We start from the raw sequence: 12599 nt of genomic DNA on the forward strand, positions 1-12599 counted from the left end.
CTGTTCTCTAACTCTTATCTCCTCTCTTCTAACTACTAAAATGGTGGTCTACTATACAAACATAACTCACAAATCTATTAAGAAATGAATGTCGAAGATGTTACAGGTTAGAAAAAAAGTGAAACAGAACCTGCCGACCTCTCCGGTTCACTAAACATCCGACCGAACCACCGGAAACCGGCCAAATCGCCTGCCTACTGCAAAGACGGCCTGAACATGTGAACCAGCCTTGTATTACCAGCGGTTCCCGGCCCGACCGGCCGGTCCGGGTTTAAGAACATCGGTGAGAACTCAAAAACTAACTAAAAAAAGTGTAGTACACATGTGTAATAATACACATGTGTAAAAAATGTGTATTATTATTGTTAGTACATATGTCTCTAGCTTCCGTCTGCATCGAGTCTTATTTTGTGCTGTGTATGTAATTTTGTATATGTATGTACTTGTATGTATGTTTGTGTCTAGACAATGCAGGGAATGGCGCATAAATGTAAAAGTGAAATCCGTCGGACGACGAATGTCATCCGATCAGATGGCCATCCGATCGGATGACCATCCGATTGTATCTCCATCCGATCGGGTGATACTTCTCCACTCCGTGGTTGCCTATAAATAGCTAGCTAGTGTTAGATATTTTAAACCTTTTGCTGACTTTGATAGCGAAGCTCTGCTTATCTGAACTTCTACCGGAAGCTCTGTATTTTCATCATCTTTGAATAGAATTCAGACGGTCTAAACGTTGAACTTGTCGTTGTTGATTCTGTGACATTATCAAGGGATTCCGCACCTTGATTCTGATCGATCCAGCCACGTTCTACTCGAACAGATCCTGAGATAAACGGCCTAACAAGTGGTATCAGAGCCACGGGAGGTTGAATCGGAGACGCCAACAGCAAATTCACCGGATTTTCAGTGATTTTCTGCCGATTTCTGTCAAATTTCATCGGAAATTTTGACAAATTTTTCATCTTCTACCTCATTTCCTGCTGTTCTTGCATTTTTACATCTTAAAACTGAGAAAACTCAAAATTGAACAGGAATTCACAGACAAAATTGACTAAAGATCATATCAAATGAATCGGAATTGAACATAGATCAATCCTGTAAATTTTCATTGAAAAATTCGAACTAAAACTGAATTAAATCAAGCAAAAACCATGTTGAGTTCATCGTTGTTGCTGACGTCATCCACTCGATCGGATAGCTATCTGATCGGATTGGCATAGACTTGTTCTTCATTTACTAGCTGACGTCATCATCTCACTCGATCAGATCACCATCCGATCGGTGAAGTGTTGAAGGATAAAGGTTTAGTTGCTGACGTCATCATCTCACTCGATCAGATCACCATCCGATCGGTGAAGAGTTGAAGGTTAAAGATTTTAAGGATCTTGTGTCACTCGATCGAACGACCATCCGATCGGATCACCATCCAATCGGATCGCCATTCGACACTTGCATATCTGACACTTGGTAATCCAACGATTGTTACTGGTGTGTCATCCGATCGAATCACCACTCGATCGGATCACCATTCGACCCAAGAGCATCAGTTTGAAATTTTTGAAAATTGTGAAAATTTTTCTAAGTGTTTGAAACTTTTCAGGTATTTTTCAAGATGGGAGATGAATTCATGAATCCGTTCAGTGATGTCTTTGCATACAACACCGGGGATGCATCGACAAATACAACGACCAACACAACTCCAAATCCGAAGAAGGCGATCACTGATTCTCTTAGTGTCGACAACGCCTATGGTACACATAACAAGCCGCCAAAGCTCATAGCGATTGAGGACTACAACCGATGGGCAGGCAGATTTGAAGATTGGCTGAAAGCGTTTGCTTACCAGAGCTGGAAGTGTATAAGAAACGGTTACGATATTGTAAGAAAAGAATATTAAAACTTGAACGAAACTGAACAAGATACATTTGTTGCTGAACAAAAATGTATAGCCCTGTTACATCAATCTGTTAGAGATGATATAATGTAACACCCCAAAAACTGATTAATATGAAAATAAGTAAAAGTGAATAGAACCTAACTTAGTTAATTGGTTATGATAAATGATAAGTTATATGATAAAAAAAGGCTTGAATAAAACACTTAACAAACTTGGAGGGGGTAATGTGAAAAGTTTCAATTAAATGGGGATTAATAAGGTGTAATCCCAAAAACACACTCCTGGTGCGTATGTTGGGATCGATCAGAGCAGGGAAGACAAGGTTAACCCTTGTTCTTGCAAGATTCATCTAATCAACAAGGGAATTCAAGGTCGATCAGTTGCATGTCACCAAATTTTCGATCTACTTATCATACTCAATAGAATGGTAAGTCAAATTTTGTGTTTTGATGAACCGTAGGAATAGGGTTTCGCCCAAATCATGAGTTTATGAGAAACTTTGTGTAATTGAAGGTTAAGATAGTAGAATAAGGCAGAATTTATGTTTGGTTTTGATGGTTTGGTATGATTATAGCAAAAACCCACTTGTTAAGAAGTTAGTATAAGAAGGGTAATCGAGTAAAATCATATATGTAAATTTGGATGTATAATCTTGTTGTGATTCATAAAATGATACACAAACTGATGTAGGATGAAACAATTATGCAAAATAGATTGATTGTGAATGTTGTTTGAAAATGGACTAGAAAAGATATGCTTTATATGCTTGTACCTTATGCTTTACTTATGATGCCTACCAAGTGTTCGATGAAATGCTTATGAGAAGAATATATGTGTAAATGGAAAATGATTGAATGAAATAGGTTGGACTAAATGAATGAACGAATATGTTGATGTAGGTATGAAGGAAGAAGGTTCAGATACTAGGAAATCGGAAGGTTCACAAGATCGAGGTACGTTAGTGTACACCCTATTTCTATATTGATATTATATGCATTATAATCTCAATCAAATTATGTTTTTATGCTTCAATTGTGGGAATTGAATTCTATGATTTTTCGAAAGTAAAAGTAAGGTCCGTCATAACGGATTGTAAGGAATGAAGAAGTTATGAAAGATAATGCATCATATCCGGTTCTTTTAGTTGAACCGGGTATGGGAAGTTATGTATACAATGGACGAAAGCCTACCCGATCCGTCTTTCTCGGATCGGGATATGATGTAAGAATGAAATGATTATGATTGTTCATTATGAACCATTCGAATGAAGGTGATGTAATGATGCTAGTATCCGTTCCTAACGGGTATGTTAAGTAAAATATGCTTAGCCTCTATTTGAGACAAGCATGTAAGGAACCGTTTAACGATTAGTAAAGTAATTGAATGATGCTTATCCGAAAAAGAAGTAAATGGGTTTATTACCGAAAATTGTTAGTGGCGAAGTACTAACCTATTTGTTATGTCAAATGTAGGTAAATCCTCAATGTAGGCGACTTGGCAAATTGGAGCGAGCATATGCACACTTTATGAACACCAAGCGCTTCTGCTATTATGTATTAATGTTTTGGGTCAAATGTCCGTATTTGGTATGACATTGTTAGTAGTTACACTTGTTAATACTTGGTGTATGGTCTTAGTCGTGTCTAGTCGAACGGGTCGTAAACTTGTTTGTTTGTTGATGGTTAATACAGGGATACACTCGTCTTACGGACGGGTCATGCCCAAATTTCGTTAAAATCATGTGTTAATGTTACTAGCGTTTTCACCTTTTAAGTTGTGAAAGATTTGTACATTTTAAAAGTTTATGTTTTTAGCGTCTTTTGGATGTCATTTCTTCTAGACACAAATAAGGGTGTTTCATATAATTTTTTGAATAGTTACGGAAATTCAAAAGATTTGTGGGCCAAGTTAGAGAAGAAGTGTATAGGAGGGGCTGAGATAGTGAAAAACAAGAAATGTCTACTAAAAAAGGAGTTCGACTTGTTTGCATGCATGAGGAATGAAACTATGCTAAAGATGATTAAGCGTTTCTGTCATTTGAAGATAGAGCTTGTAAGACACAAGATCACAATTATCGAAGAAGAGATGGTTGAGAAGTTATTAGAGTCTTTGCCAGATGAAAAGGATTGGCAGTACTATGCTTTGGTTCTGAAAAACACCATGAAAATGTCAGAAATGACTGTTGATTGGTTGATAGAAAGGTTTGAAAGCCATGAGCTAGAAATCAAGAAGATGAATAAAGTCAACAACACCCCATACCAACAAAATGTCGATCTCTACTACAGGGGTAGTATGATTCCTAAAACCACTTCACCAAAAACTGCATTCTCTGCTGAAAGTTCAACCACGATGAATCAAGAAAAGCAAAGCAGCAGTTCTGTACCCAGCAGTGGTTATCATGGAGGTTCTTCTTCATCAGTTTCAGGAAATCAGCAACAGCAGAATGTTTCCAAAAATGTCTTTCAGTGCAATATAGCTGTGAACCTAAACAATGCTCAAAACTTTAATGAAGAAACAGCTAAACAACAAATGGTGTTTCTTGCTTCAATCTTGGAATCATATGAAAGCTTAGTCGCCGGGAAAATTGGGAATACGAATCTGACAAAAGAAGATTATGACCAGATTGATCCCGAAGAGATGGAATTAATCGACATACGCTGGTGCATGGCTATCGTGATCAGGAGAGCGCAAAGGTTTATGGAGATAACAGGAAGAAATTCCATCGGTGGGCCTTCGACAAAGTTGGGCTTCGATAAGTCAAAGGTGACTTGCTTTAAGTGCAAACTGAAGGGGCACTTCATGAGGGAATGCAGGAACTCAGCTGCAGATGAAACAGCTAATCCGTTTCATGACGACAACTACAAAAAGGCTGTATATCACCAAAATCAGAAGAGCCGCCCTGAATGAACCAAATCGAAGAGACTCCAAAGGAGAAGTCAAGAGCCTTAGCTGTGATTCAAGATGATGAAGGTTTCAACTGGAGTGAGTTTTTAACAGAAGATGATGCTGTAGGTTTTGCATTCATGGCAAAAGTTGAACCATATAAAGATACACGAACTGAAGAGCAAAAATACACCTATCGAAAAATGATAGTTCAAAGCATTAAGGGTAGAAACTATCGAGCTTGGAAAGAATCCAAAAGGGCAAACAGATGGGATCCAGATCGTGAGTGCTATTTGGACCCGAAAGGCAACATAATTGCTGAACCATCATCACTCATAGTTGAAACTCTCATTGAATCTTTGAAACAAGATGATGATCAGAGAGAGAGATGCTGCAAAGAAAGAAGAAGAAGAAGAAGAGCTAAAGTTAAGGAAAGTCGATGATGGGATAATCGACACCACAAAAGAAATGACCGCAGAGAACCTGACAAAGATGGCAGACAAAGTGCTTATGGCAAAGTAATTAGAGGTAGATTCCAAGTCTGCGTCTGAGTCAATAAGCAAGGTCAGTAAAAGTGATTCAAACAATGAATCAGGTAAGACTGATAAAGCTAAAACAGAGAGTGATTGCAAAAATTGCATGAAAGATTGCAAAGTTTGCCGCACTAATGCATATCTCACAATCAGAAAGACCCAAGAACTGGTTGAGAAAGTCAAAATGGTTGAAGATCAAATCTTAAGTCGAGATAAACTGATAAGAGCTTCAAATGAGAGAATAAAAGAATTAACAGAGAGGATTGAAAAAGATAAAACTGATGTAGAACAATTTAAGAAAGAAAATGAAAAATTAATTCATGAACACTGATGTGCACAAAATGCAACATATAAATTACATCAAAAGAGGCATAAAACTAACCCTTTTTTAGTACTAATGTTGGAAAAAGTATGTTTTTGTCTTCCTTTTGTATTTTTAGGAATAAATGAGCTCAAATAAACAAAAGAAGCAAAAAGGCAGCTAAATCTAACATAAATACAAGAAAAGGAACAAACGTGGCATGCCCGACCTCCCAGACAGCATCTTCCCATGCAAAACAAGAGAACAGAAGGCTGAACATGCCCCATGCTCAATGAGCACGGGGGCGTGCCCAAGTGTCAGCAGAAAAGACAAAGTTGTAGAAGCTTCTATCTCCCACCACGGGGTCGTGCTCAGCGGACACAGGGCCGTGGTCAACTCTAAGATTCACAGAATCTAGGGAAATCTTGATAGTACAGATACGCTTCTGCACACGGGGTCGTGCTCAGCGGACACGGGGGCGTGGTCAACTAATGCAGACAAACTGCAATTAATGAAGAAAGAGAAGGAGGATGGACATGGGGTCGTGCCCAATGGACACGAGGCCATGCCCGAGCTGCTGTTCAGGCTATAAATAGGGGTGCTTGGCTCATTTGCAAACCATCCCTTGGCACACCACCTCTCTCACACTTCACCCACCCACCACCACCATCACAACACCATCATCCACCACCATCATCCATCATCCATCATAGAGTGTGTGAGTCGTCTCGGGATCCAAGATTGATCGTAAGAGTTCTTGACAATCAAAGGCCATATTTGCCTAAGTCTCTTACATCACTTGGTGAAGACAAGTGTTTAGTGTAATACTTTTTATTTTTAATCTTTTCGCACTTTTTATTTGGTTATGTATTAATGACTTTAATAACTAGTTTCTTATGTTGAAGGTGATTCTTCCTTATCGTTTGTCCATGGTGTCTTGGCATTATTTTACTGTCTATATAAAATAAAAGATTTTCACCATTCATATCTCCACGGTCTATATGGAGATATGTTGGCTACCTAGTCGGGGGTTAAGGGAAAGGTTTGGTAAGATTCTTGCCATTGTTCAGTGTATAGATCCTGCAAAGGACCTAGGTCAAATTTAGTAGGACCTCCTTCAATACCCACCGGTATTGGATGGCGGGGGTCCAAACTCTTTGATCCCCTCATAAGTAAGCTACTATTAAAACTTTAACCCGGCTACTTAGGACTGTATCCCTGCTGACTCAGACTACTTAGCCGAGGGTAACGTCACCTTCAAAAGAGGGGCCTACCACATTATGCATTAATAACTTAATTAATTATCTTTCAATAATCTGACCCTTTAGGATTGTATCCTTGCTGACTCAAACTACTGGGTTGAGGGTAACGTCCCCTTCAAAAGAGGGGCCTACTACAATAACTAAGATAATCTCTTAAAAAGTGCAAAAGTGCGAAAATAATCAAAGGTTACACTACACACGAGTCAGATCCAAGTGATTCATTTTGTCTATCTGTTTTTACTTTTATTTTATTTTTCAGCATTTTAGTTAGTTTTATTTTTCTAGTTTAAAACCTTTTTCTAATTTTTTTTGATTTGATTAGACGTTGAGGATAAACTGGTACTAAAAGCTCTTGTGTCCTTGGATGACCTCGGTATCTTACCAACACTATACTACGTCCACGATGGGTGCACTTGCCCATATGTGTGTTTAGTGTTAGTAAATATCGTGTTTTATAAATTTAAAACTTGGCTAAAAAGTGTAAAATGGCTTTAAATATATATAAAAACCTATAACACACGACACGCATAAAAAACCGACAAATTTTTGAAAATCATGAGAAGCTGAAAAGATCAATAAAAGATTCTGAGGAGCGAAATGGTAAAACATACAAAGAAAATCTTCAATTGTCTGGTGTTCTTCAGGAAAAAGAAAGACAAATCAACCGGTAATTGGATGAGATTGCAAATCTTAAGCTTCAGTTTCAGGAAGCTAAGATTGAGAATGAACGAATCAATCTGAAACTGAATAGTTACAGCTCCGTAAGCTTTCTTCTTCAACACATAGTTCCCAAACCAATTGGGAAGAACAAAGCTGGTGAAGATGTATACTCAGATAGAATGGGAGTGGGTTATCATCAAGTTCCACCGCCCGTGTTAAACAATTTTTCAAAGAAAAAATCTGGGATGGATAACGAAGATGAAACAAATGAGAAATCAAATGATGTAAAGCTTCTAGAAACAATCGATGTCACATTCACTTCATCGTCTGATGAAGACAGTGTTCAGTCTAAAGTTGTAAAAAATGTGGTTGAAAATGTTCTAAAATCTGATAGTGAATTGACTGAAGATGAAGAGTGTTTTTTTAATAACTACAATCCGAAATCAAAATCCAGAAACAACTCAAGTGACTAACCTACTCTTGTCATGTACAAGATGTCTGGTTCTGATAAGTTGTATTCAGATCTTGAATTTCCACTTGAGAATGTGAATGTTGACAAGTTGAAGAAAGTTTTCAAATTGGTTGAAATCGATGTTTCTGAGATTGAGGGATTGAAAAGTTCCAAAAGGCAATTGAACTTTGAAAAAGATAAATCTTACTATAAAAAACCTGCTGTACCGCCACGTTTTAACAACAACCAAAACAGATGGTCAAGTGGTTTTCAGGTTGGTAAGAATAATCAGAAGAGGAACTTTCAAAACAAAAAGTTTGTCGAAAAGAAAGTGCTTGTGAAAAGCTCAAGTTCACATTCCAAACAAGAGTCGGAAATTTTTTCAAAATCAAATGAAGAATTCTTTAAGGAAAAGGCCTCACAGCCTCAAACCGAAGGCAAAAGTCGGGAAGTTGATACCCGAACATGCTTCAAATGCAATGAGGTTGGACACATTGCACAAAAGTGCACCAACTCGAAGCCTAAGTCTGTGGTTGTGGAAAGTCCAAGAAAGAAGAACGATGTCAAAGGCAAAGCTCCAATGTTTGCTGAAAAGAAGATTTTGAAAAATGAAAACATCAAAGTCAAAACTGAACCCGTAAAAGAGTCGGTAAAGAAAATTGATAAATTTTACAAACGGGTTGCTTCTTCTCAACAAACGTGGAAGCCAAAAACTGAGGCTAAGACATCAAATGTTCAAAAACCAGAGGTTTGTGATTCTGCAAAACAATCATCTTCAACCACACCGGTTAAGATGAATGTACCTTTGAACTTTTTTGAGAAACTTGAGAAACAAATTTCGACCCCTTCAGGGAAGAAGTATGTTCCAAAGAAAGACCAATCATCTGGTCAACCTCTGGAAAAGGAATTCTTTTTGTATAAAGAGGTTGAGATTGGATCAGAAGAAAGTCTTAAGATGAATGACAAGAATCTCCCACCATTGTACACCAAGACAACACGCCTTAACGTCAAGCTACCCGAGTCGAAAGAGGTTTGGGTTACTTCAAAAACTAACTAAATGTTTTTGAAATGTGCAGGAGCACCCAAGATCTATCTCACGTTGGATTATGTTGTGGTGATTAATCGAAATGCAATCGCAACTCTATCGCAATCGAATCACAAACGCTAAACACCAGTTAACTATGATGATTGTATGTTAGATATAGTATTTGTATGTTTATTATTAATCTATCACATCGCTTGCTCGAAACGCATCGCAACGCTCAACACGCGAATAGAAACGACAAAACTCAACACGCCGGACACCAGGATCGAGTGGCCAACCGATCAAGTGGCCATCCGATCGTATTGCCATCCGATCAGATTGTCTTCTGTCGCAACCCCCGTCCCCTAATTACCCGTGAACGGGCGGTCATGGCCAGTTTCAGTGGTATCGGTGTTTATCAGTTTGGGAACGGAAATTTCATTAAGACCGTAGTTAGGAAATATTTATCAGAGTTCAAAACACCATATTTTTATAATAAACAAATGGGATAAAACCCATGTTTTATTTACAATACAATGTATAGGGATAAACCACAATTATTGAAAACAAAGTCTCCTTTTAAATTTAGGTAACTTTTATAGCCACTTTTCTAAGCCTTCGGTGCTCTCCAGCTGTCTTTTAATTGGCTTTCACATTTTGTTACCTGAAACGCGTTTAAAAACATTTTGTCAGTGGGAAATACTGGTGAGTGAATCCCAGTTTAATCAAGTTTAGTAAAAACCATTGTACAGTATTGAGGGCGGTCGCGCAATTACATTTGTTTCCATCTACTTAATTACCACCCACGGTACTATCAACCCGACTTGTGGTCATGTTACTCCTCGCAAGGTAGTAACAAATTTTGTATACAAAACCCCAACATACCGACGATAATTGTAGAATACAAATACTCAATCACTGTTTAATGTAGTTTAATTAAGTGAGGTTTTGTAAAAATAGTTAACAAAAAGGAGATTACTCACATTGTTACTTTAGGTATTTCCTTTGTGATTTCCTGGTTATAATCTATTAATTAAACAATGCACACGGGTTAGTATGATAACCCAATTTACATTAGTTATACCCTCCCCAAGACAGAACTCCAACGACTACGTCGTGCAAGCCCACGACAGCCGTTACGGAGCACTAGATCAATCGGGCAGCGTATCTAATTCGTAACCGGGGGTTATGATACCTACATCGAGGCAGAGCTTCGCTATTTTAGTGGGTATAATACCCAGGTATAACTTCTACACTACAGAAATTGAGAGAGAATTGTATGTGATGAACGACTTGTGAACTGAGCCTGAACTCCAAATATATAAGCTTGGTCGGCCATCTCTCGCGCCCCGCGAAAGATGAGAAGGGGGCTTACGCGTCCCGCGAGAGACCACGTGTCTCGCATAGGGCTGCTGACTTGACCTCATAGCTTTGACACGCGCATGCCACGTGGCGGGCTGGGGTGCTGCCTAGTGGTACTGGGTCGCGCCCCGCGAACCACCCAGCTGACTGGGTCACGACCCGCGAGGGACCTATATATTTTGTTTTATTTGATTTTTGATGACATTAGGATTAAACGGGTCCAACTAGAGGTCTCCTGGTATAATTTTGGGCATAACTCCTGAGCTAATATAATGCACTCGTGTTAAGTATGGTAACCCAATTCAACTTTATCCCTACGTCACGAGACAGAACCCCAACGGACTTAGTCAGGCAGAGCCTTGACATGTGTTACGAGGTCCTAGATCAATCGGACAGGGTATCAGTGATCAGGGGTTAAAACACTTAAAACGGGGCAGAGCTTTATTATTATTATAGGTTAAAAAAATAGAATTTAAAGCGGGAGAGGAGGGCCGAGAGAGGCTGTGCACTTCTGATTGTTGGAATGCACTTCATATATATACTACTTTGGTGACTTAGGGAGCAAGTTGGCATTAACTGCATCTTTCACGTATATAGACTTTAATTTGGTATTGATTTTATTTATTACTTTATTCAAAAATTTCGACCACTTTATTAAATGATATTTTTTATTATTATTATTATTATTAATTTATATATTATAATTAATTTAACTGCTTCACTCATTTGGCGCTTATAACTTCTAAAATATGGCGTTTTATAAAATGATAAATATGCCATTAGAACGAGAATATTTTTATCTATATTTTGGCCTAAGTTTCATTAAAAACGGGGTAAGGTTAATTATAACTTATTTTTATTATTATAACTATTAAACAATTCCTACGTTTGCCAAAATACTTTAGATTTCTATCGGTCAACTTATCCATGATCTATTCGTTTAATAACTTTATTTTAAATTTAAAAATTTTGGGAATGTTACATCCTCCCCACCTTGTTTTAAATCTCGTCCTCGAGATTCACCGAAATATGGATGAATACTGATCCTAGTTCTTAAGTATATTCTGGTTTTTGTTTTGAACTTCACTTTACTTTGACCAGAACTATTCTCTATGCTTTGAGACTCTTATCTTCTCAAGAGTTTTTAATGAAGGTAAAATTACTATTATTTGTGTAAGTTTTTAGATGTTTTGTGTCTTAGCACAACTTTTAGTTACAGGTTTCCCAATGCGTCAATAATCTAAGGTAATGTAAGGGGAATTCTTATAATTTCGATGGCGTCTCAATTTAAAGGGTTCCCGTCGTTCATCTTTCGCACGGATTATGAGATGGATGATCAAACGAAATAATGTTTGATATCGGATTATAGATGTATACTAGAGATTCCTGATACATAAATCTAAAATTATCATTGACACACCTGTTCGTTATTTATCCCTAATGGTCAATCATTATGGTCTCGCCGGAGAGGTACCCCCATCTTACCCGGACAAGCTGGAGAGTCTACTACACCATACCCAGTCTTGCCGGAGAGGTAATTATCATTGTATTTCCCTTAAATAGAATTTTTCTCAAGTCATGATTAAAAGTGCATCTTTTATTATGGCTTATATCAAGAAACAAGGAAATTAGTATTCTCATGATGGATCATATTCTAGAACCGAGTAGTACTGATAAACAAGAAATAACAGTGGCCAGGTGTTATCGCTTATTTATCATACTTGCACCGTTCTAGTCATCATCCTCACGGCATACCAATATCCATCACATTTTATCTACGCAAATAATTAGCTTATATTGAAGCTTATACTAAGGCATTTTCCTTAGGTTCAAGTCCAAATACTATCCTGGGTGTTACCAGTAAATATTAAAATCTTAACTCTTTTTGTTTAAGCATAGGTATTATTATGGTTGTAACTTTCTTTTGTTTAGGAAAATGGAGTTTTGACAAAAATATCATTGTCTCTATTGATATTATGGCTAGGTTCAATGTGATGAGTATGGTTACAGCTAACTCTTATATATTATTAGATTCTGTCGCAAGGAATATTTCATCGAGACATGTGACATTTTAAAATATAATACGTTTCGTGATTTATTCTTATAATGACTTCATGTTTTCATATGAATCACCAGTGATATTTTCTCTTCTGTTTGTCTACAGAGAATATTTGATTATTATACTGTATATATGTCATTAAGAAATTCTATTATGTATAT

At 37.5% G+C, this 12599-nt stretch overlaps 1 long non-coding RNA gene across 1 annotated transcript; it reads left to right on the forward strand.

Moving 5' to 3' along the window:
* Positions 1-2201: 2201 nt before the first annotated feature.
* Positions 2202-3640, forward strand: LOC110926204. The gene is made up of 3 exons (XR_002585033.2): positions 2202-2330; positions 2803-2856; positions 3376-3640. It is a non-coding gene; the product is annotated as an uncharacterized LOC110926204 (long non-coding RNA).
* The last annotated feature ends 8959 nt before the right edge of the window (positions 3641-12599 follow it).

This window comes from Helianthus annuus, chromosome 17 (assembly GCF_002127325.2).
Source record: "Helianthus annuus cultivar XRQ/B chromosome 17, HanXRQr2.0-SUNRISE, whole genome shotgun sequence".
NCBI classification, from domain to species: domain Eukaryota; kingdom Viridiplantae; phylum Streptophyta; class Magnoliopsida; order Asterales; family Asteraceae; genus Helianthus; species Helianthus annuus.